The sequence below is a fragment of the Equus quagga genome, chromosome 10 (assembly GCF_021613505.1).
Source record: "Equus quagga isolate Etosha38 chromosome 10, UCLA_HA_Equagga_1.0, whole genome shotgun sequence".
Classification (NCBI taxonomy): domain Eukaryota; kingdom Metazoa; phylum Chordata; class Mammalia; order Perissodactyla; family Equidae; genus Equus; species Equus quagga.
The window spans coordinates 62,563,022-62,587,798 of NC_060276.1; positions in this window are offsets into that span (position 1 = coordinate 62,563,022).

Here is a 24,777-nt window from a genome sequence, read left to right on the forward strand (position 1 = left end):
AACTCACCCAAACAGAGTAGCAAAAAAAAAAAAAAAATTAAAAACAGTGAAGATAGCTTAAGGGACAACATCAAGTGGAATGACATTCACATTATGGGGTTTTCAGAAAGAGAAGAAAGAAAGGGACACAGAACTTATTTGAAGAAGTGATAGATAAAAACATCCCTAATATGAGAAAGAAACAGACATCCAAATCCAGGAAGCCCAGAGAGTTCCAAAATAGATTAACTGAAGAGATCCATACCAAGATACATTATAATTGAAATGTCAAAAATTAAAGATAAAACAAGAATCTTAAAAACAGCAACAAAACCTAATGTGTATGTTCAAATTAACTCCCATAAGACTATCAATAGATTTTTCAACACAAACTTGGGAAGCCAGAAGGGAGTGATATGAAATAGTCAAAGTGCCAAAGGAAAAAAGACTTTCAACCAAGAATATTCTACCCATCAAAGTTATCCTTTAGAATTGAGGAAGAGATAAAGAGTTTTCCAGATAAGCAAAAGCTAAAGGGATTTGTTACCAATAAATCATCCTTAAAGGAAATGTTAAAGGGGCTTCTTTAAGCTGAAAAGATAGGGCACTAATTAGTAACAAGAAAATATATGAAAGTATAAATTTACCTATTAAAGGTAAATATATATTAAAGATAGTGTATTAATCATGTATAAAGCTAGTGTGAAGGTTAAAAGACAAAAGTAGTAAAGTAACTATAACCCAATAATCAGATAACAGATAAAACAAAAAGATGTAAAATGCAACATCAAAAACATAAAATGTGGGGGAAGTAAAAATGTAGAGTTTTAGAATGTGTTCAAACTTAAGTTGTTATCAACATAAAATGGACTGTTATAAAAATAGAATGTTATATGTAAACTTCATGGTAACCACAAAGCAATACCCTATAGTAGATACCCAAAAAAGAATGAGATAGGAATGCAAACATAGCACTAAAGAAAGTCATAAAACTACAGAGGAAGAGAGCAAGAGAAGAGGAAAAGAACAGAGAAGAACTACAAAACATCCAGAAAACAATAAACAAAATGGCAATAAGCATACACCTTTTAATAATTATTTTCAATGTAAATGGACTAAATTCCACAACCAAAGGACATAGAATGGATGAAAAGATAAAAAACCAAAACATATATATGTATATACATATATATACGTATATTAACAAAACATATATATATATATTGTACAAGAGTCTCACGTCAGATGTAAGGATAAACATAGACTGAAAGTGAAGGGATGGAAAAAGATGTTCCATGCAAATGAAAACTAAAAATAAGTTGGGGTAATAATACTTATATCAGATAAAGTGGACTTTAAGACAAAGACTGTAATAAAAGAAAGAGAAGTGCATTACATAATGATAAAGGGGTCAATTCAACAGGAGGATATAACATTTGTAAGTATTTATGGACCCATCATAGAAGCACCTAAATAGATAAAGAAAATATCGAGACCTAAAGGGAGAGATAGACCAAAATGCAATAATATTAGAGGATTTTAACACCCCACTTACATCAATGGTTAGATCATCCAGATAGAAAGTCAATAAGAAAGCTTCAACCTTAAATGACACACTAGACAAGATGGAATTGATAGATAGATAGATAGATAGATATTGATAGATAGATAGATAGATAGATAGATATTCATATCTATCTATCTATCTATCTATCTATATATACAGACATTCCATCCAAAAGCAGCAGGATGCATATTCTTCTCAAGTGCACATAGAACATTCTCCATGATAGATCATATATTAGTCTACAAAGCAAAGTAGTATATTAGACTACGAAGTCTTAATAAATTTAAGAAGATTTAAATCATATCAAGCATCTTTTTTGACCACAACAGTATAAAACCAGAAATAAATAATATGAAGAAAAGCGGGAAAATCACAAATATATGGAGATTAAACAACATGCTACTGAATAACAAATGGATCAAACAATAAATCAAAGAAGAAATTTTAAAACCTCTAGACAAATGAAAATGAAAACAAAACATACCAAAATTCATGGGTTGCCTCAAAAGCAGTTCTAACAGGGAAGATTGTAGTAATACAGGTAGACTTCAAGAAAGAAGAAATATCTCAAATAAGAAATTGAACTTCGCACCTCAAGGAACCAGAAAAGGAACAAAGCTCAAATTTAGTAGAAGGAAGGAAATAAAAAAGGTTAGAGTGGAAATAACTAAAAGAGAAAATAAAAATACAAAAGAAAAGATCGATGAGACTAAGAGCTGGTTCATTGAAATGATAAACAAAATTGGCCATATATGACAAGTCCACAACTAGCCTCATACTCAACAGTGAAAAGCTGAAAGCTTTTCCTTTAAGATCAGGAGCAAGACAAGGATGCCCACATCTGCCACTTTTATTCAACATAGTTTCGGAAGTACTAGCCTGAGCAATTAGGCAATAAAAAGACATAAAAGGCATCCAAATTGGAAAGTAAGAAGTAAAACTGTCACTATTTGTAGATTACATGATTTTGTTTATATGAAACCCTAAAGATTCCACCAAAAACCTGGTAGAACTAATAAACAAATTCAGTAAAGTTGCAGAATACAAAATCAACATACAAAAATCTGTTGCATTTTTATATACTAAAAGTGAACTATCAAAAAGAGAAATTAAGCAAATAATACCATTTACAATTATATCAAAAAGAATACATACTGAGGGATAAATTTAACCAAGGAGGCAAAAGACCCGTAGACAGAAAACTATAAAAAGTTAATGAAAGAAATTGAAGAAGACAAAAATAAATGCAAAGATATTTCATACTCATGGATTAAAAATATTAAAATTGTTAAAATGCCCATGCTACCCAGAGCAATCTACAGATTCAATGCAATCCTTACCAAAATTCCAGTGGCATTTCTCACAGTAATAAAACAAACAATTCTAAAATACATATGGGATCACAAAAGATCCCAAATAGCAATCTTGAGTAAGAAGAACAAAGCTGAGAGCCAGGCCTGATGGTCAATGTTTACAACTCTACTTCCGTGGCCCAGGTTTGCTTCCCAGTTGTGGAACCACACCACCCGTCTGTCAGTAGCCATGCTGTGGTGGTGGTTCACATAGAAGAACTAGAAGGACTTACAACTAGGATATAGAACCATGCACTGGGGCTTTGGGGAGGAAAAAAATGATAAGAGGAAGATTGGCAACAAACATTAGCTCAGGGCTTAATTGTTTTAGTGGATTATACTTGAAAAAGTTTAAAAAATATATATTTTCATTGCTTCACACACCCACACAACTAGCAGGAGCTTGAGTGGTTATTCACAACTCTCCAATTACATTCAGTTTTCAAGATTGGTACCCTATGATTTATCTTGAAAGAGCTATAGATTAAACATATGTTTTCATGCTGTCAAATTAAAGAATATAGAATAGCATTGTTCAATTTTCTCATCTCTAAATGTATTCAAAGTATACAACACTTAAGTAATCTATCCTACAATATTCAGCAGTATCTCCTGTATTGATAGGAGAATTATTTAATACAGTATCCACATTATACCACATATCTCACACTAATCATGGGGGAATATATTTGTTTTATATAAACCTGTTATACTTGAAAGATACTATTAAGAATCATGCTATACCGATTCTCATAACAATAGTTAATATAACAGAATAAGTTATTAATAAAGTATCTTTTATAAAGGAAGTGATATAGAAAAAGTAGTGAGAAGAGAAAAGGAATGAGATGCTATAACAATATCCTTTTTTTGAAAGCATGGGCAACAGAATGAATGGTAAACTTTTTTTCACACAGTCTTAGCATACTAAATGTAGCCCTAAACCTTAACTGAGATATGGGGTTTTGGGCTTTTTATTTTGAGAAATTTATTGTGGGGTCCATGTTTGATTATGGTAATCACAGTCAGATTTCCACTTAAGATGCACGTGGGGAATCTGTAATTTTCTAAATGTAATAAAGTTATTATTACCATTGTATATTTTTCTTAAATATTTAAACAAATTCCTGAATTTTCCATAAAGAATTTTTAAAAATCTATTTTCCTCTGACTTAATGTAAGAAACAATATCCTTGGTAGCAGATATTTGCAATTATTTCAGGCATCCCATGCAATTCATCTGCAGAAATATTTTATTACCTTGCAGAAGTGCTAAATTTATGTCAGCGTGAATATGAAAAATGTGAACTGTTTAAAATTAAGAAAGGAACACCATTCTGACTGTTTCACTCCATTAAAATCATAATTAACATGCAAAACGGGATGAGCCACCTCAAAACAACTACATGAACAAAAAGGTCACGTTAAAATAAATTCACAGATACTTTATCATCCTCAGGATTAAGTGGTATGTTGGCAAGCTTTTTCTGTAAAGAGCCTAATAGTAAATGTTTTACGCTTGCAGTCCATAAGGTCTCTGTCACAACCACTCAACTCTGCTGTTGTTTGGCGAAAACATATATAGACAACACATGGGTATGGCTGTGTTCCAATAAAACTTCACTTTGAATGCTAAAATTAAATTTCACACAATTTTCAGGTATATTATTCTTTTTTTTCCAATCATTTACATACTTTTTTAAAAGTCATGTATAACTTACAGACTGTATAAAAGTAAGCCATGACTCTGACTTGGTCAATGGGCTCTATTTTCCTGACCCCTGGATTAAATGAACATTAGTAATCTCTGCTAGAAATTCAGCTCTTCTCTAAACATTAAACTTGATAATTCTTTAATTTCTTAAAAAATGTCTCTGAATTTTAGTGTGTAATAGTTCTAAAACAAAAATACATCATACTTATTATGATGTTTATATCAGAACAAAATAAACACATATTCTCATTTTCTTGCAGTTCCTTCTGGGTAGTTTGAGAAGAAATTATTCTGAAATTCTGAGAACGAAATGGGGATGGACAAAATTATTTGTGAATTTTAAATTTGATGCAACATCTAAGTTCCTAAATGAAGAAAAAAACAAATGAAAAGTACCTGGGGGAATTTATTCTTAGTTTACACGGTCCTAGGACTTTACATTAATTTTGTAAAGTTGTTTTTTACAGAAAAATAATTTCTGTTGAAATTTAGTGTAAACTTTCAGAGTGAAATTGAAAATATTGCAGTGTTTGTTTATTGTTGAAATCAAGTGGCTGTGTAAAGCCTAACTTTATTGTCAAATATTGGAGAGCTAGATTGATGGTATAATTTTTATTGAGGTATAATTGATATATAACATTATATTAGTTTTAGATGTGGAACATAATGATTCAATAATTGTATATATGGTAAAATGATCACCATAATAAGTCTAGATAAGATCTATCACCATACATAGTTACAAATTATTTTTCTTGTGATGAGGACTTTTAAGATCTACTCTCTTGGAAACTTTTAAATATAAAATGTGGTATTATTAACTATTGTCACCATGCTGTACATTACATTTCCATGACTTATTTAATAACCGAGAGTTTGAACCTTTTGACCCCCTTTACACATTTCATGGATGGATGGGTGAAATGGATGGAGATGGTACCATTATTTTGGAACAATTTCAATGATAAAAATGTCATTGAAATAAGAGAGAGGTTCTAAAAACATGTACACGAGAAAATGAATTCATTTAGAAATTGTTAATGAGATTATTTTTGTTTCTGTCTTTTATGAATAAATAGCATAAGAGAGAATTAGTAGGGTATCCAAAAAATGGATAAAAGAATAAACAGAAACAAAAGAAAGGATTTTCCAAATAAAATAATTATTTAAACAATTCTCGGGGAGCAGAATTACATATAATAGCCTATCATAAAGACAAGTTAAATTATAGATCTCAATTCAATAGCAGAAAAAGATACCACATATCTTTTTAAATTCACAATAAGGTTTTGTATATGGCTATCTCCTGACAAATCAAATTATAACTTCATTTTGGTAGTTACTAAAATAATTTGTTAATGATTTAATAAATGTGTGGACTTTTCCCATTAATTTACGACTAAATCATACTAAAATTATAGGTTTGCTATTTTATGATGGTAATCAATTTTATATCTGTTTGTGCATTGAACAAGAGTAGACAGTTTCAAAATGTACAAACTTTCAATTATAAGATGGATGAGTTCTGGGGACCTAGTGTACACTATGATGACTATAGTTAACAACACTGTATTGTATACTGGAAATTTGCTATTAGAGTAGACCTGAAATATTCTCAACATAAAAACAAAACGGTAACTATGTGAAGTGATGGATGTGTTCACTAACCTTATTGTAATCATTTCAAAATACACATATATAAAATCATCATATTGTACACCTGAAACTTAGGCAATGTTATTTGTCAATTATATCTCAATAAAGCTAGAAAAAAAGAACAGATAGTTTCAATTAACCAGAAATCAAAGAAATAATAAATCTGAATTTAGGAGATGTTAGTCATTCAGAGGAATTAGTGAAGAAAGAAAGACTTTAATGTGGAAATATCAGAAGCACATTATAGTTATCTGAGGTAGTTAATTTTATATGTTGCTTGGAACACAGGGGAAACTGATATAGATTCCATTCCACTCATAATCACCTGTTACTGTCAAAAATACTTCCACTTTAAACATTTTTCTAACATTGACATTTGAAAAATTATGAGAAGAAAAAATAATGTTCTGAATAAATTAACATTACTACATTCTACTCAAGTTTTAGAGGAAATTCTGTTATTACTCTGGAGAATATTCTGCAATAAGAAAATATGTACAAGTTGCAAAGTTCAGTTGCTGATTAGAGATCTTTCTTCTGTTTTGATATAAGCATTTATACCTTGTAATTTTTCCCCTTAGCTATGCCTGCACTACTTCTTATGAGTCTTGGTATGTTACATTTTCATTTTCATTTGCCTCAATGTATTTTCTAGCTTCTCTTGTGATTTCTTCTTTGACCTTTTGTTGTTTAAGAGTGAGTTGATAAATTTTGAAATAATGGTAAATTTTCCATATATCCCTCTGCTGTGAAGTTTTAGTTTTATGTCATTGTAGTCCGCATTCCAAAAATTAGTAACTTGGAAGCTTATTTTGTGTTTGTGTGGTCAGTGTAGCTAAAGGTTTATTAATTTTGTTGATCTTTTCAAAGAACCAAGCTGTGCTTTTTAAATTTTCTTTATTTTTTTCTATTCTCTATTTTATTTAAATCCCACTCTTATTTATGATTGTCTTTCTTCTCCTTGTATTGTATCTATTTTCCTCTTCTTTTACTAGTTTCTTAAGGTGAAGAGTTAGGTTGTTAATTTGGGATCTTTCTTTTTTAATACAGACATTTCCAGCTTTAAATTTCCCTCAGAGTATTGCTTTAGCTGTATCCCACAAGTTGTGATATGTTGTATTTGTTTTCATTAATCAAAAACTATGTTCTATTTCCCCTTGTTCTTTCTTTTTTTGACACATGTTTAGTGTAAGACTTTTTTAAAAGCACCTGAGATTTGTTTTAATCAGGTATGGTAAAATATGCAGGCATAGAAATGACTGTCATGATGGAAGAAATTGTTATACTTGATACCTAAAAGCAAGAGACATGGCACATCATGCAGGGCCACACAGGGAAGTATCAGAGTCAATCAGGAGGCAGATGGAGTGAGGAGAAAATGTGGGCAAAAGCCTCTACTGTTATATCTGCAGGAAAGTTAAATCAGGGCAACAGGCTTGGGATTGGTTATTCTGGAAAATTTCAGCAGACTTTGATACGTAGGAACTTTCTTTAAATTTGCAGTACCTAGCCCTGGGGTGAATAGAGTAGAGGGGACAGTGGCCCTCAGTGTGAGATGCTGATAGAGTAGTTCATTGAGAGCATGGGCCCTGGATTGATTGGTCTGCATTGGAAAGCCATGCAAGTTGCTTACTATCTCTAGGAATTAACTAACCCTGGGAAAGGGCAGTCCCTCCAATGTCAGCAAAGACCAAGATGTCATAGCATCAGAAAATACATTTAAAAAATTTAATGACTAAAAAATTAGTCCTGTGATGCTTTGATATCACATTAAGAAATCTTTTGGGTGCTGATAGTGGATACTTTTAGAGAGTAGGGTGTAAGTTGCCCTAAATAACTTAGAAAACATTTATTATGAGAGTGAAAAGGAGCACAAGTAGAAGCACTTATAGAATCCTTATAGGCTGGCCCATAAATAAATTTTCCATTTTTATGGCATTAGCCAAGAAAATAGATATGAAATTTCTGGGGTCTTTAACAATATCTTTGTGGAGTTATAAAGTGTGTTAAAAGTATGATAGCTGTGTATGTGTACATATATATACATATATATATACACACACACATATGCACACATATATACATAAATTATGATTATTACAATTAACTAATTTATGATATTAAGAATTAACAAAAGATTAAAGCCTGGGGTGAGATAAAGACACACTTAAGGGTCGATATACATATATAATATATATGTGACAATAATATTTCCTGAGTCAACGTGGCATGTCTGGCAGCTATGTCGTTAGAAGGTATGAACTGATAAATTAGTAAACTATATGTAAAGAATAGCAGTATTTGTATGTAAACAAGGGGGAGAGGCACAGAGCAAAGACTATAATAGGATTATGGGCTAGGTAGATAGCAAGCTTAGGCAACATAAAAGATCCTTAATATCAAAGGAAGAAAAACAATAAATGTTATATGTGCAACATGTGCCTTAGGAGAAGCAGTCCCTAGGCATCATTAGGGTGAAGGGTTTAATATCCTTGGTGAAGTCATCTCCAGTGCGGGAGCCAAAATCATTTCAATGGCTAGGTCTTCACTTGGGGCAACATCATCTGAGGCTATGTCATTTCGACGACTGAGTTCCTGTGCCAGGGTGATATTGTCCGGGATGTGGAACGGGGGAATCCTTATCGAGTGGATACCCACTTGAGTGGATATGGGTCTTGTTTCTATGATTCTGTGGTTTTACAGTGAGGCTGAGAGTGGAGCTCCAGCATTACACTGTAGGGAGGACTTTTAATTTGGCCAATTACTATAGACTCTGCCTCATTTGATTTGGTTGGTGATAGGGAGGCTGGTTAGGTCTTTGGGTTGCAAAGCTTATATTGTCCAAACTCGATGACCCTGTGGGCCTCATCATTTGCCATTGAAACAATGACTTGCTTTGAGAGTTTGAGTCTCTGGATTGTAAACCAATGAAAGCACTCAGATCAACAGTAATAAGACCAACAGGGAACAGAATGGTGTGCAGCTGCAATTAGCAAGTTTGTTTTTTGTTTTGTGTTTGAAGTTTAAGTTCAAATGGACCCCAAATCAGATGAGCTGCTGCCTGCTCTGTGGGGCAATCTATGGTTAATGGGTTCCAGAACAGTATGTGCCCTTGATCTGGTCCAGCCCTTATGGGATGGGGCAAGATAAAAATTTATAAAGATAAGAGATGACATAGTTAAAGGATCTCATATATAATGAGTATTTATATATGTGGAGGAAAAACATATCCTCTTTTAAATATAGTAAAGAACTGCGGGAAAGTTTTTAAAGTTGGTGTTGGGTATGCATCGGCTAAAGAACATTTAATTAAGAAAGGTTAGAACCTTGGGCAAAATAGAGATATATTTAGGGGTCCACTTGCTGGACTGAAATTTGAAAAGGAATTGTTTGTGAAGACAATTATGTCTTTTGAATAAAATGGCTATCTGGGACCTATCAGAGACATGAAAGTTCTATCAAGTGGCTCTAATAAGATCTCTGCAATGTATATTCTGAGCAGTAAAATGTGTACCTTGGTTACTATCAATAATATCGGTAATTCAAAAAGGAATAGGAGTGTCCAGGCAAAGCCTTGCATTGTGACCTTAGTATATGTAGATACACGTGTGATTTTGATTTGTATTTTGGGTATTTGGAAGACAAGAGATTCCAAAAGTTTCTTTTTGTTTTAACTCAAAGGGGAAAACCCTTAGGAAATGGCCCAACAGTTTGTAATAAATGTGAAGATGGAGCCATTTGTTTGCCAGGGCATATAGTGCTAAGGTGACTGTCTGAAGTTTAGCTAATTGTGTTGACCTTTGAGTTTTATCCTTTATCAGAGACCTCTTGGCTATGTGATGGAAAGGAGCAATATTCCACTGAGCTCCATCATTTTTATGACTGTTGGCAGTTCCATTTATACAGTCTACGAACTCCTATTGCTGCTCACTCAGTTAATCTCAGGTAGCCAAGAGGTCTGAAGGAAGAGCGATCTCCTCCAGCACTCTGGGGTCAAACAAGGGACTGAGAACAGGAGAGACATCAACCTCCTACAGGTAGAATAAACCAGAAGGCCCAAGTTTGGTTCCATTCTGTGTTAATGAAGCCTCAGTAGCTATGTCAAGCTTGTAAGCTGCTTTTTCAATCACCCAAAGTATAACGGGAAGCTAGGTAGGAAGGGTCACAAGTTCAAGGTCTGTAAGAGTCTCCATTTTTAGGAAATCTCAGTATGAAGCCAGTAACTGTTGTTTTAATGGTGAATAGCATGATGCTAAAGGAGGAAGTTTCATGAATCAGATCTTGGACAATTTATTGCAATTATAGGTGGTCCATAGATTCCAGTAAGCATGAGAAGAGATTGCCAAAGCCTCTACAGTGAAGATGTCCCTGAGAGCACTAATGAGAACGCTTCTTGCTTTTAATTTTAAAAGATTTGAGAGCCTTTTGTTGGAGGGTGTCCCATTTAAGGTGGGCTGCTTTGTATGTAGCAGCCTTATTGAAATTAAGTAAAATTTATAAATAAGACATAGTTGCCACCAGAAACCCCCCAAAATGAAAAGATATTGGACTTATATGTCCTTAATGAGTATGTCAATTCAATCTCATTGGAGGAGAATATCATTAATCTAATGTCATACCTGTGCTCCTGGAGAAAGACGAATGAAGTTAAAATCTTTTCAACAAAGATTCTATGCAATGGCAAAGCTATTGAGGCATTCTATGGGTAGTCTGGAAAAGGTGTATTGTATCCCTTCAGACATAAATGCAAATCATGACTAAGAGGTTGTAGAAATAGACACTGAATAGAGCATGTTAGTCAAACCTATAATAGCAAAATATTTACCAGTTGTTGATTGGATGGAGTCATTAATTTTAATATTATTGGAAATTGAGTGTTGGTGCTCTAATGAATTGGACTGTAGCATTAAGCTTATAGGAGCCCACCATGAGGCACCATTTATTTTTACTCAGATAAAGAACTGGAAAAATTGGGCTGTTAAATGGAAAAACAGTGGGATAATCACCCTTTTACTAATTAAGCTCTGTTTTATAACTTACAGTGGGCCATGTTAACTATTTTAACTGGGGGTATGTAGGGTCCAATTTTATCAAGCCAATTTGTAAATGCCAAAATATTTAATTTAATTTTAACTTATGATTTATTGTGTTAAGATGTCTATGCCATCTAGGGGATACTTTAAGGGAATGAATACTATGACTATGGAAAATACAGGCAATGCTACAGTTAAAGTGAGACCTGCCTATTTTTTCTCTATTTTACATTGTTACTGTCCTAAGATTATAAGGGGTGTGTTTAAATGTAGTGGGATCCCCATGTGTAACTACATTTTAGGCCCCAGTATTAAGTCCATAAAGTTCTGTAAATTAATGCATTTTAGCAAGAGTTAAAGTTAATTTAGAACCTATGCCACAGAAGCACAAGAGCCAGTCAGCATCCGCATCCTTTTTACCTTTTTGCTGCCTAAATTCTTTTAGTAATACATTTTTTTACATTGTTATATATATCTGTTGTTATATAAATTTTCAGTATATAAAATTTACTATGTGAATTTTAAATTTCCAATTAGGTAAATTTATGAATCTTTGTTTTAATTTAGTTAGCAAGGGGAAAATATGGGCAAGTGCCTTTATTGTGGCTTCTGCATGAAAAATAAATATATGTATATATTTATACCATGCCTTGCCTTATACACACACACACACACAAACACACACATAGTGAGAGAGTGACAGAGAGAGAGAGATTTCAAGAGATTTTATTATAGGGAATTTATGTTATAATAAATATATTTATATATAAATATATAATAATTCTCTATATATTTTATATTACATATATAAATATGTGTTTTTATATATAAAGAGATTTATCATAAGGAATTGACTTATGTAATAATGGCTGCTACAAAGTCTCAAAATCTGCAATTGTCAAGCTGTAGACCCCAGGAGAGCTTGTGGTGTAGTTCCAGTCCAAGCCTGGAGGTGTGAGAACCAGAATAGCTGATGGTGTAGGTTCCAATCTGAGGACAGGAGAAGACAGATGTCCCAGCTCAACATTCAGGCAGGAGAAATTCCTTCTTGCTCAGCATTTTTTGTTAAATTTAGATCTTTAATTGATTAGATGAAGCTCATCCACATTAGGCAGGGGAATTTGCTTTACTCACTCTACTGATTCAAATGTTAATATCATACAGAAACACCTTCACAGGCACACCCAAAATAAAGCTTGAACAAATATCTGGGAACCCTGTGGCCCAATCAAGTTGACACACAAAATTAACCATCACAACAACCATGACATAAATTCTAACATCTATTGTTAGTTTATTTACAACAAGTATATAAAACTATTCAGTGGAAAAGACCAGTATTTTCAACAAATGGTACTGGGATAACTGGATATCCACATGCAAAAAATGAAGTTGGATCTTATCTCTCACAATTCACAAAAGTAACTCAATGTGGATCAAAGACCTAAATTTAAGAGCTAATAATTAAAAGTCTTAGAAGAAGAAAATGCAGAGGCAAATATACACGAGCTTGAATTTGGCAATGGCTTCTTAAATATGACCACAAAACACAGGTAACAAAAGAAAAATATAGATAAATTGGATTTTATTAAAATTAAAAACTTCTGTGCATCAAAGGACACTTTCAAGAGACTTAAAGACAACCTGCAGAGTTGGAAAAAAATTTGTAAATTATATATCTGATAACGGTTTAATATCCAGAATATGTAAAGAACACCTTTAACTTAAAGTTAAGAAAACAAACATCCAGCAAAAAAATGAGCAAAGGACGTGAATAAACAATTCTCTAAAGACAGTATACAAATGCCCAATAGCACATGAAAAGATGCTCAACATCATTAGTCATTAGGAAAGTGAAAACAAAAACTAAAATGAGATACTATTTCACACATACTAAGACGGCTATATTTTATTTATTTATTTTTTTGAGGAAGATTATCCTTGAGCTTACATCTGCCACCAATCCTGCTCTTTTTGCTGAGGAAGAGTGGCCCTAATTGAACATCTGTGCCCATCTTCCTCTATTTTATATGAGACACCTGCCAGAGTATGGCTTGATAAGGAGTGCATAGGTCCATGCATGGGATCTGAACCAGCAAACCCTGGGGCACTGAAGCAGAGCATGTGAATTTAATCACTATGCCACCAGGCCAGCCCCAAGATGGCTATAATTTTTTAAAAAAGGAAAATAACATGTGTATGCAAGGCTGTTGAGAAAATAGAACTTTGTACCCTGATGGAGGGAATGTAAAACGGTGCAACTGAAATGGAAAACAATTCAGAGCTTACTCAAAAGTTTAACATATCTGAGTGACATGAGCAGGATGGTAGACTACGAAGCTTTAGGTCCTCGTTCCCACACAGAAACAAACAAGCGAACAAAATAGCTAGAGAGTGGATAACACAATTTTATTGGAGCTCTGGAAACTAGTCAAAGATCTATAGTAACTGAGCAAATATCCAAAAAAGAAAAAGTCACATTCAAAATAGTAGGAAATCTCATGGTATTTTTATTCACTCTTTCCCTACCACATCCCTCGCACAGTATAGTACTTTTTGGAAGAAACTGTTCAATTTTCTTTCTCTTGGGCTGAAAGAAGAAAAGCAGAACATTATAATGTTCTAACCTGTCTGTGGGCGGCCAAAGATACCGATTTCTATCTCTCCTGATTTGAAGCTCAGAAAAGGAAAGGCAGAATACTTTGTAACTCAGCATGGCAAAAGCTGCAGAAGGCAGTGGAAAATGCTTCAGCACATGAAAGCTCCAGGGGAACTGCAGAAGTGTGGGTGCCTGGGGCAAAACTTTATAGTAGGATAAAAGAAAACATCTATGGCCATGAGGAGATTTAGGGTGAAAATCTTCGAGAAATTAAGACATTTGGAAGCAGCAGGGTACATGGAGGAAATCAAAGGAAAGCACACACAAGTGCAGGCAGGATGTATCCACAGAAAGGAACCAACAAGACTTTTAACCTAAATCCTGGGCTGATATCAAGGCGCAGAACATGCCCTGATAAGTAGTGAAGATCTACATCACAAGTTTAAAAATATTGGGAAAGATGGCTCCAAGTATCCAATTTTTAACAACTTGAAGACAAGTCATTTGAAATTGTTGAGTCTGAGAAGCTAAAATAAAAAAGACTGTAAAGTAAAAAATGCCTAACGGATTTATGGGACTCCATCAAATGGTCCAATATATGCATTATGGAAATCCTAGAAGAAGAACAGAGAGAGAAAGTGGCAGACAAATTATTTGAAGAAATAATAGCCAAAAACTCTCCAAATTTGAAAAAGGAAATGGATATACCAATAGAAGAAGCTCAACAGACACCAAGTAGGCTAAATCTAAAGAGATCCACAATGAAACAGACCAATAATCAAATTGTCAAAAGTCAAAGACAATGAGAGAATCTTGGGAGAAGGAAAAGAAAAGTGACTTGTCAAGTACAATGGATCCTCAGTAAGATTATTAGTGCATTTCTCAGCGGAAACCTTGTAGGCCAGATGACAATGAGACGATGTAATTAAAGTGCAGAAAGAGAAAAACTGATAAACAAGAATTCTATATCTGGCAAAACTGTCCTTCAAAAATGAGAGGGAAATTATAACACTTCCAGATAAACAAAGCTCAGGGAGTTCATTATCACTAGAATTGCCCTACAGGAAATGCTAAATGGAGTCCTTCAAGTTGAAATGAAAGGATGCTAGAGAGTAACTCATAGCTATATTAAGAGATAAAGATCTTTGGTAAAAGTAAATACATGGGGAATTATTTCAATACATGAGTATTAGTTCATTGAACGTATTATTTTGATTACCCATCTACTTTATGTTTTCTACAGTTTGTAAAAAAAATCAAAAAAAGTATGACTCTATGTTAAGTGGTACAGAATATATAAAGATATAACTTTTGACCTCAACAACAGAAAGTGAGGGGATGGAAATTTAAATGAGTAGATATTTTGTATGTGATTGAAGTTAATTTCAATTTAAAATAGATTATTGTAACTTTAGGATATTATATGTAATCACGATGGTAACCACAAAGTAAATAGCAATAGAATATACACAAAAGGAAATGAAAAAGTAATCAAAAAGTGTCACTACAAAAAGTCAACTAAACTCAAAGGAAGGTAATAATGGAGGAAATGAGGGATTAAAAAAAAGCTGTATGACATACAGAAAATGTATAATACAATGGTACTAGCAAGTCCTTCCCTGTAAGTAATTACTTTAAATGTATTTAGATTAAACTCTCCAATCAAAAGACATACATTGGGAGAATAGATTAAAAAAAACACACCAGGATCTAATTATATACTGTCTACCAGACACTTACATTAGATCTAAGGACATATAAAAGTTGAAAATGAACGGATGGATAAAAGATATCCCAAGAAAATTGTAAGCAAAGGAGAGCAAAAGTGGCTATAATAATATCAAACAAAATAGATTTTAATTAGGAAAACTCTTTAAAAAGACAATAAAGGAATACAAAGGTCAATTCACCAAGAAGACATAACAATTACAGATGTATATGTAAAAAACTTCAGAGCTCCAATATTTATAAAGCAAACACAGAATTGAAGGAAGAAATAGACAATTCTATAATAGTAGTTGGAAACTTTAATGTGCTACTTTCAATAATGGATCAAACAACCATAAAAAAGATCAATAGAAGAACAGAAAAGTTGAACAACGCTATAGACTAAATGAACCTAATAGACATTTACAGAACACACCACCCATGAAGAGCAGAATACACATTTTTTCTCAAGTGCATGGAGTATTTTTCAGGATAAAATGTATGTTAAGCAACAAAAGAAGTTTAAATAAATTTTAAAGGATTGAAATCATTCAGCGCATCATTTCTGATTACAATGGAATAAAAATAGATATCAATAGTAGAAAACAAGCTGAAAAATAAACAAATAGGTGAAAATTAAACCACACATTCTCAATGGATAGGTCAAAGAGGAAATAACAAGGGAAATTAGAAAACAACTTGGGACAAATGAAAATGAAAGTACAACACTCCAAAACTTATAGAATGCAGGAAAAATAGTTCTAAGAGGAAAATTTATGGCTGTAAATGCTTATGTAAAATAGAAAAGTGGTCTCAAAACAGGAACCTAAATTTACACCTTAAAGAACTAGATAGAAAACAAATTAAATACAAAGTTAGCAAAAGAAAGGAAATAATAAAAATTAGATTAGAGACAAAATCCAGAGTAGAAAAGTTGAAGACAACCATTGAAACCAGGAGTTGATTCTTCAAGAAGTTCAACAAAACTAACAAACTTTAGCAAGATTAACCAAGAAAAACAGAGGAGTCTCAAATAACTAAAATCAGAAATGAAAGAGAGGACATTGTAACTGATGTAGCAGAAAAAACGATTATAAATAAATAATATGAACATTTCTATGCTAATAAGTTATATAATCTAGATGAAATGGACACATTCTTAGAAACACACAAGCTACCAAGAGTCACTCAATAAAAGATCGAAAATATGAAATGATTTATAACTAAAGAGATTGAATCAGTAATCAAAACCTTCTAACAAGAAGAAAATTCTAGGAGGGACAGCTTCACTTGAGAATTCTACCAAACATTTAAAAAAAGTCACAATGAATCTTTCCCAAACTCTTCAAAAATTGAAGATAGGAGCACACTTACCAACATATTTTTCTATGAGGCCAGCATTACATTGATACTAAAAGCTAGGCAAAGACAGTACATTGAAAGGAGCCTACAGACCAATATCCCTTATAAATACTAAGGCTAAAATACTTACTAAAATACCAGCAAACCATATTAAGCAGAATATTAAAAAGATTGTACACTATGATCAATTAGAGTTTATTCTTGGAGAGCAACGATGGTTCAACATACCAAAATCTATCCATGTAATACACCATATTAACATAGTAAAGGAAAAGACCACATGATCATCTCAATATATGCATTAAAAGATTTTGACAAAATTCATTATCCTTTCATGATTAAAACACTCAACAATTAGGAGTTTCAGGAAGCTACCTCAAGAAAATAAAGGGTATATATGAAAACCCACATCATACTCAATGGTGAACAACTGAAAATATTTCCTCTAAGGTTAGGAACAAGACAAAGATGTCAGCTTTTAGCACATCTATTTAATTTACTGGAGGTCGTAGACAGAGAAAGTAGGCAAGGAAAAAAGGTATACAAACTGGAAATAAGAAGTAAAATTGCATCTGTTCACAGATGACATGATTTTACATGTAGAAAATTCTAAAGCTTCCCTCAATATGTTATAACTAATGATTTCAACAAAGTTGCAAGATACAATATCAACACACAGAATGTTACTGTTTCTATACAGTAACACTGAAACTGGCAAAAACAGAAAATTAAAACAAAACAATTCCATTTGCAATGTCATCAATAAAGAGTAAAATAATTAAGAACAAACTTAACCAAGGAGGTGAACGAATTGTACACAGAAAATATGAACTGTTTGTGAAAGAAAGTGAATAAGAGGAATAAATGGAAACACATCTCATGTTCATAGATTGGAAGAGTAATATTGTTAGGATATTTATATTGCCTGAAATGATCTACTAATTCAATGAAATCCCTGCCAAATTCCCAGTAACAATTTTTGCAGAAATATAAAAATCCATCCTAAAACTCATATGGAATATCATGAGATCTCTGATAGCCAGTACAATTATGAAAAAGAAGAATAAAGAAAAAGAGGACAAAAGCCTCATTACGTGGTATTTGATAATGATTTCTTTTATATGACACCAAAAGCACGGGCAACTAAATAAATAAATAAATAAATAGGACATCATCAAAATTAAAATCTTCTGTGCATCAAACGACACTATCAACTGAGTGGAAAGGCTACCTTTGAAATAGAAAAAAAATGCAAATCATATCTAAGGTATTCGTATCCAGAATACATAAAGAAATCTTACAACTCAACAACAACATAAAAGACACAATCTGATTAAAAAATGGTCAAAATTCTTGAATAGATATTTCTCTAAAGAAGATCTACAAATGACCAATAAGCAGGTGAAAGAATGCTCGACATCACTAATCATTTGGGAAGTGAAAATAAGAACTTTAATAAGATACCACTTCACACCCATTAGAATGGGTATTATCAAAAGAAAAGAAAAGAAAAAAGGAGAAAATAATACGTATTGGTGAGCATGTGGTGAAATTGGAACCCCTGTGCTTTGCTGGTAGAAATGTAAAATGTTAAAGCCACCGTGGAAAAAAGTAAGGTGATTCTTCAAAAAATTAAGCATAGAATTATCACATGATCCAACAGTTCACTACTGGTATATATCCAAAATTATTGAAATGAGAAATTTTAATGATATTTGTATGCCCATGTTTATAGTCGTATTACTTAAAATAGCTAAAACATTAAAACAATCCAAGTGTTCATCAATGAATTAACTGATAATCAAAGTGGAATATGTACATCAATATTGTATATCAGTATCAATATATATTTATATACACATGCATACAATGGAATGTTATTCAACCTTAAAATGGATAAGATGTCTGACACATATTAAAACATAGATGTATCTTGAATACATTATGCTAATTGAAATGAACATGTCAAAAAGACAAATTTATGATTGTACTTAGATATATAAAATAGTCAAATTGACAAAAGCAGAAAATAGAATGATTGTTGCAAATGACTAGGGGAAGAAGGCAGTTGGAAGTTGTTTAATGGGCACAGAGTTTCAGTTTGTGAAGATGAAAAAGTGCTGGTGACGATTGTCAGTGATGGCTGCTCAGCAATGTGAAGGTACCTAATGTCACTAAACTGTACATATAAAAATGATTAAAATAATAACCCCTATGTTGTGTATGTTTTACCACAATCAAAACAAATTTAGCATAGAATTATCATATGACCCAGCAATTCTACTCCTAGTTATATATGAAAAAAATAACTGAAAACATGTGTTGAAACAAAATATTTACATGAATGTCTATAGCAGTAGTATTTATAATAGCCAAAAAGTGGAAACAACCCAATGTCCATCAACAGATAAGTGGATAAATGAAACGTGGTAAGAAAAGCCATAAATGAAGTTCTGACATACGTTACAACATAGATGAACCTTTAAAATGTTACTCTTAGTGAAATAAATCAGACAAAAAAGACAAATATTGCATAATTTCATGTATATGTAGTATCTACTATATACAATTTCATGGAAACATAAAGTAGGTTAGAGGTTATCAGGGGCTAGGAGAGTGTAACGAAGAGTTATTGCCTATTGCTTAATGAGTATGAAGTGTCTTGGGTGATGAAAATTTTTGGCCATCATTACATAATATTGTGAATGTAATTAACACCACTGAATTGTACATTTAAAATGACCACTTTAATTTTATATATATATCTCCACAACAAAATATTTTAAAGCACCAATGAGATCAACAATTTTAAGAAAAAATACACCAAAAAATCCTTATAAAGCTCCCATTACAAGTCATGTTCACTTAATAGCAGTAAATCAATATCGGGTAATCAATGACAAACGGTGGAAGCACTGTCATTCAGGGGACAAATAAAAGGAAAACATCTCATTCCTTCACACACGTGAATAGTTGCAGTAATAAGTAATATATTTTTGAAAAAATAACTATTTCTTACTTTAAAATTGGATACTGTACTTTGCCCTTTAAAATTCCCACTGACTGGTCTATAATTTCGACCAGCAACGCTAAATGTGTTTATCTATGTAAACCAATAATGAGTGTACCAAAGTGCCTGGAACGCAGTTAAGTGGTTGTTAAATAACACAGCGCTCAGATGTTTTCTAATGCCAGAAGCATGTGTAGACTTTCTTTATTAATACAGATCAAATGATTCCTAATCCAAGTAATCTGATTTCAAAGTCCCTTGATCAAAATTTTGTTGACAATTTTTGTTTTATGTGATGGAATTCTGCAAAGGAAAATAGCAGTGTCTTCAGTACTAAAAATTGATTTCGAGATTAAATTATAAGTAATCTTTCCTGAAAACCACTCACCATTTTTTATGCATAGTACTGCATATAATTCAAATAGGTGAGCTACATTAAATATGATTTATCTGAATTTAGCCTTATGCCTTTAAAAAAGTTTAACACTTGAAGATATATGCTTAAATGTAATTTCTAAAGCTTATAACTCTGGTATTTTATATAGTCAGCTCAGGATTTCACAAATGAGAAAAGAAGAGGTTGGTACTAACCATTCATGAGTTTAGGCAATTCATTGATGTGCTAAGTAAGTGCAATATTTTTATTCAAACTTTGAGTAGAGCTACGTTTATGTATAAGTGGCTTCAAGTCGTGTGCATTTGAGTATAGTGGGTGCCATTCATTATATTTGAGGTAAAATAACATGATAAAAAGTGACTTTTTTCCTAGAAAATATTCCAATGTTCCATTGTAGAGATTAGACTAAGGCCAAAAATTTATCCCTTTTCTTCTTGCATTTTAATATACTGTACTGAAGATAATAAATAGTAAAATAAATGAAGTAGCAATAATATCCTTGGGTAATTACAAAATGTATTGAATTCTCCTGAATAATAAATATATTGATTTCCATAAAACAGGACTGTGGAGTCAGAGCTATACATAGCCTTATAAGCATGAAAAGGTGTCAGGGAAAGTACTGCATAGAAAAGAGTAAAAAGTATTTTAAGCATCTCTTTAAGAAGCATTTAATTCTTGAGCATTGGCGTGTGCAAATAAAGAGCTAAGTACACTGCAATATTTCAATTTAAAATATAGTTTTGCTTTTTACTTTTAAGTTTATACATATCAATTGTTATATATTTTATTTTGAAATCTAAGATTCTAATTTCAAAAATAGTATTTCTTAATATATTTCAAATACCTCCATCAAATTTATTTAAAAAGCCTTGCATTAAATCTCAAATGCTAGCATATTCTATGATTTGGATTCCCTTGAGTTCAAACAGCTTTTTAAATACAGTCTAATCTATAAACAGACCTCAGTCTACTATGAATTGTTTAAAAAAATATTAGTCCCTTGCAAACAAAAGGAGAGTAATGTCAGGCAGAGTGAGGACTTCTGAAAATTCTTTCCTCCATAGAATAATGAGAAAATTGATGAAAATTGTCAGAATCAGTTTTTATGGAACTCTGGAAATTAAAAATTTGCAGATCTGTGATGTTTACTCAAGGAAAATGGCTAAATTTTAACAAAAACAGTAAACTTAGCAGCATTTTAACTTACTCTATTGCCAGGCTTCTCTCTCCATCTTCCTGATAGCCTTGAAAGCAACAGACTTCAATTCAGATGCGAACCATCAGCCTGGCAACCACTAGAGGGGACAGAATAAAGTTGGAACTCATTGAAAGACTCATTCCTAAATCATTTAGTTTGTCTAGTGGTTCCCTGAAATATCCCACTTGTAGGAATGTCTTTATTTGACCTCATAAGAAGCTTTCCTAGTGCAAAAATTCTTTTCAATGGGGCATTTAATAAAAATATTTAGAGATTATCATTTAACATCATGGTTGTGTAAGATAGTGGATGATATTAAGGCTAAAAATAGACTAACTAAAATCATAAAAGGAAAAGTTGCCAAATGATATGCCTTCAATGAGTTTTGAAAATCACTGACATATTTCTGCAATCTAGAAAGCCACACATATTCATAGGACTGTGTACATGTCAAAGGTGGTATGTAGGTTCAGGAAAGACATGAGAAAATCCTCATCTCTCACTTCTGGCTGACCTGAGGCTAGTGAAAGCAAGAAATGCGAAGTTGTAAACAAGTTTTCTGAGTATTGAGGGCATGTGAAAACAGGAACTCAGAGCCTCTATGAAAAGACTGGAAGACTCATTTGTTCTAGGTGATAAAGAAAATCTCTGTTAAACCATTAGCTGACCAGTAAACTAACTGAGAAGTGAATTCAGTGCCCACAAACAAAACAGAATACAGACCTTACATAAATAGTTCAGAAAACTCATTTAGCAAACAAAAGTAAAAACAAATTGCAACAACAAGAAATTCTGGGAAGGGGGAAATTTGACTTTCAGAGTTGTCAAAATTTTTTATTTTAAATGTTCAGTTTTCAACAACAGCAATAAAAATTAGAGGACACGTAAAGAAACAAAAATGTATGGCTCATACATTTGACAAAAGAAAACAAAAAAAAGTTGTCCCTGAAGAAGACCCAAGTTTAGACTTACAAGATGAAGACAAATCAGCAACTTTAAATATGTTCAAAGAACTAAAGGAAGCTGTATAATTAAAGGAAAAAATGGTAATGATGTATCACTATAAAGAAAATATAAATAAATAAAAATTATTTTAAGAAAATCCCAGTTGAAATTCTGAAACTGTACAATAACTAAAATTAAAAATTCACTAGAAGGGATCAATAACAGATTTGAGCAGGCAGAAGAAATAATCAATAAACTTAAAGGTAGATCAATTGAGATTATACAGTGCGAAGAGTAGAAAGGAAAAAGAATGAAGATAAATTAACAGAGCCTAAGACATTTGTGGGGCACTATGAAGCACACAAAAATATACAGAATGGGAATAGCAGAGGTAGAGGAAAAGAGAGTGGCACAAAATTTTGAAGAAATAATGCACAGAAACTTCCCAAATTTGTTGAAATATATGAATCTACACATCCAAGAAGCTCAATAAGATCCAAGTAGAATAAACACAATGAGATCTATACGAAGATACATTATAATCAAACTATCAATAGCTAAAGACTAAGAGAAAACCTTGAAAGCAGTAAGAAAGAAGAGACTCATAATGTGTAGCACATCCTCAGTGAGATAAACACCTGACTTCTCATCAGAAAGCATGAAGTGGGGTGACGTATTTGAAATGGTTAAACAAAATTAAAAACATGCCAACTAAGAACTCTAGATATAGGAAATTAATTCTTAAAAATAAAGTAGGAATTGAACATCCCTAGATAAGCAAACCAGAGAGAATTTGTCACTAGCAGACCTTCCCAACAAGAAATATCAAAGGGAATCTTTTAAAATGAAATAAAAAACACAGAACATAACTCGAATCCACATGAAGAAAAAAGGAACATGAGTAAAGTTAACTACAGAGGTAAATTTAAAAGCATACATATTTTTTGCTTGTACCTTCTTTTCTTGCATCTTAATCAAAAGACAACTGCATGGATCTGTGCTGATGGGCATACAATGTATAAAATGGGTTGTATATGACAAAAATAGCACAAAAATGCAGGATGGAACAAAAATATATAGGAACAAAATTGCACATTATTTAAGTTAAATGTTGGCATTAATGTGAGCTAAGTTGTTAAAAAACAGAATTTTCTTTGTAATCTCAAAGGCAATCACTAAGAAAACAAATCAAAAATTACCAAAATAAACTACTAGAGAATTAAAATGATACACTAGTAAATATAGAAAAAAATTCTAAAATGCATATGGATTAAAGACAAAAAAACGGTAAAATTTATAAAAAATTATCTAATTATATGCTGTCTACAAAATATGCCATACATGTGTCTGTCCCAGTGGTGTAGTGGTTAAGTTCACATGTTCTGCTTCAGTGGCTTGGAGTTTCCCAGTTCGGATCCTGGGTGCGGATCTATGAACTGCTTGTAAAGCCATGTTGTGGCAGGTGTCCCACATATAAAGTAGAGGAAGAAGGGCACGGAGGTTAGCTCAGGGCCAATCTTCCTTGGCGAAAAAAGAGGAGGATTGGCAGCAGATGTTAGCCCAGGGCTAAACTTCCTCAAAAAAAAAAAAATGCTGTCGATTCAAAGAAAGAAATCTTTGAAAATAAAAAGATGATAAAAGGTATACCATGACAATAGTAACCAAAAAGTGTTTGAGTGGCTATATTCATATCACAAATAATAGACTTTTAGATAAAAACTACAACTAGAGATGAATAAAACATACTATAATTATCAAACCGGAAATCCATGTAGAAGATATGACAATGAAAAGCATATATGGAACTTCCGGTTTCCAGTACCGCATGTAAGGAGCTTGTTAGTTGTCATTACAACCTAACAACAAGTAAAAAGCTGAACAAACTAAAAATCAACTCATTTTAGAAATGCAACAGAAGTGAGGTCACAGGGCAAACCACTGTCCCCAAAATTGGAGAGACAAGCAGGTGTATACAGAGAATCACAACTTACTGGAGCAGAAACTCACAAGCAGAAGCCTCCTTGGGAACCAGTGTTGGGGTCGGAAAACCTAAACTGTAGTTAATGAATTGTTAAAGACTTAGTATGTTAAGTCTAAGGGTTAACAAACTCCAGATAGACCCAGTCATAAGAAGGTCCCCACGTGTTTATGATTTTTATCCTTAAGAGATTGATCAGGTTCTTACAGTGAATATCAAAGAAAAATTCCCTTTTCTTCCATTGGTGGCAGGGGAGCAGGAGGGGGGAAGGAATCTT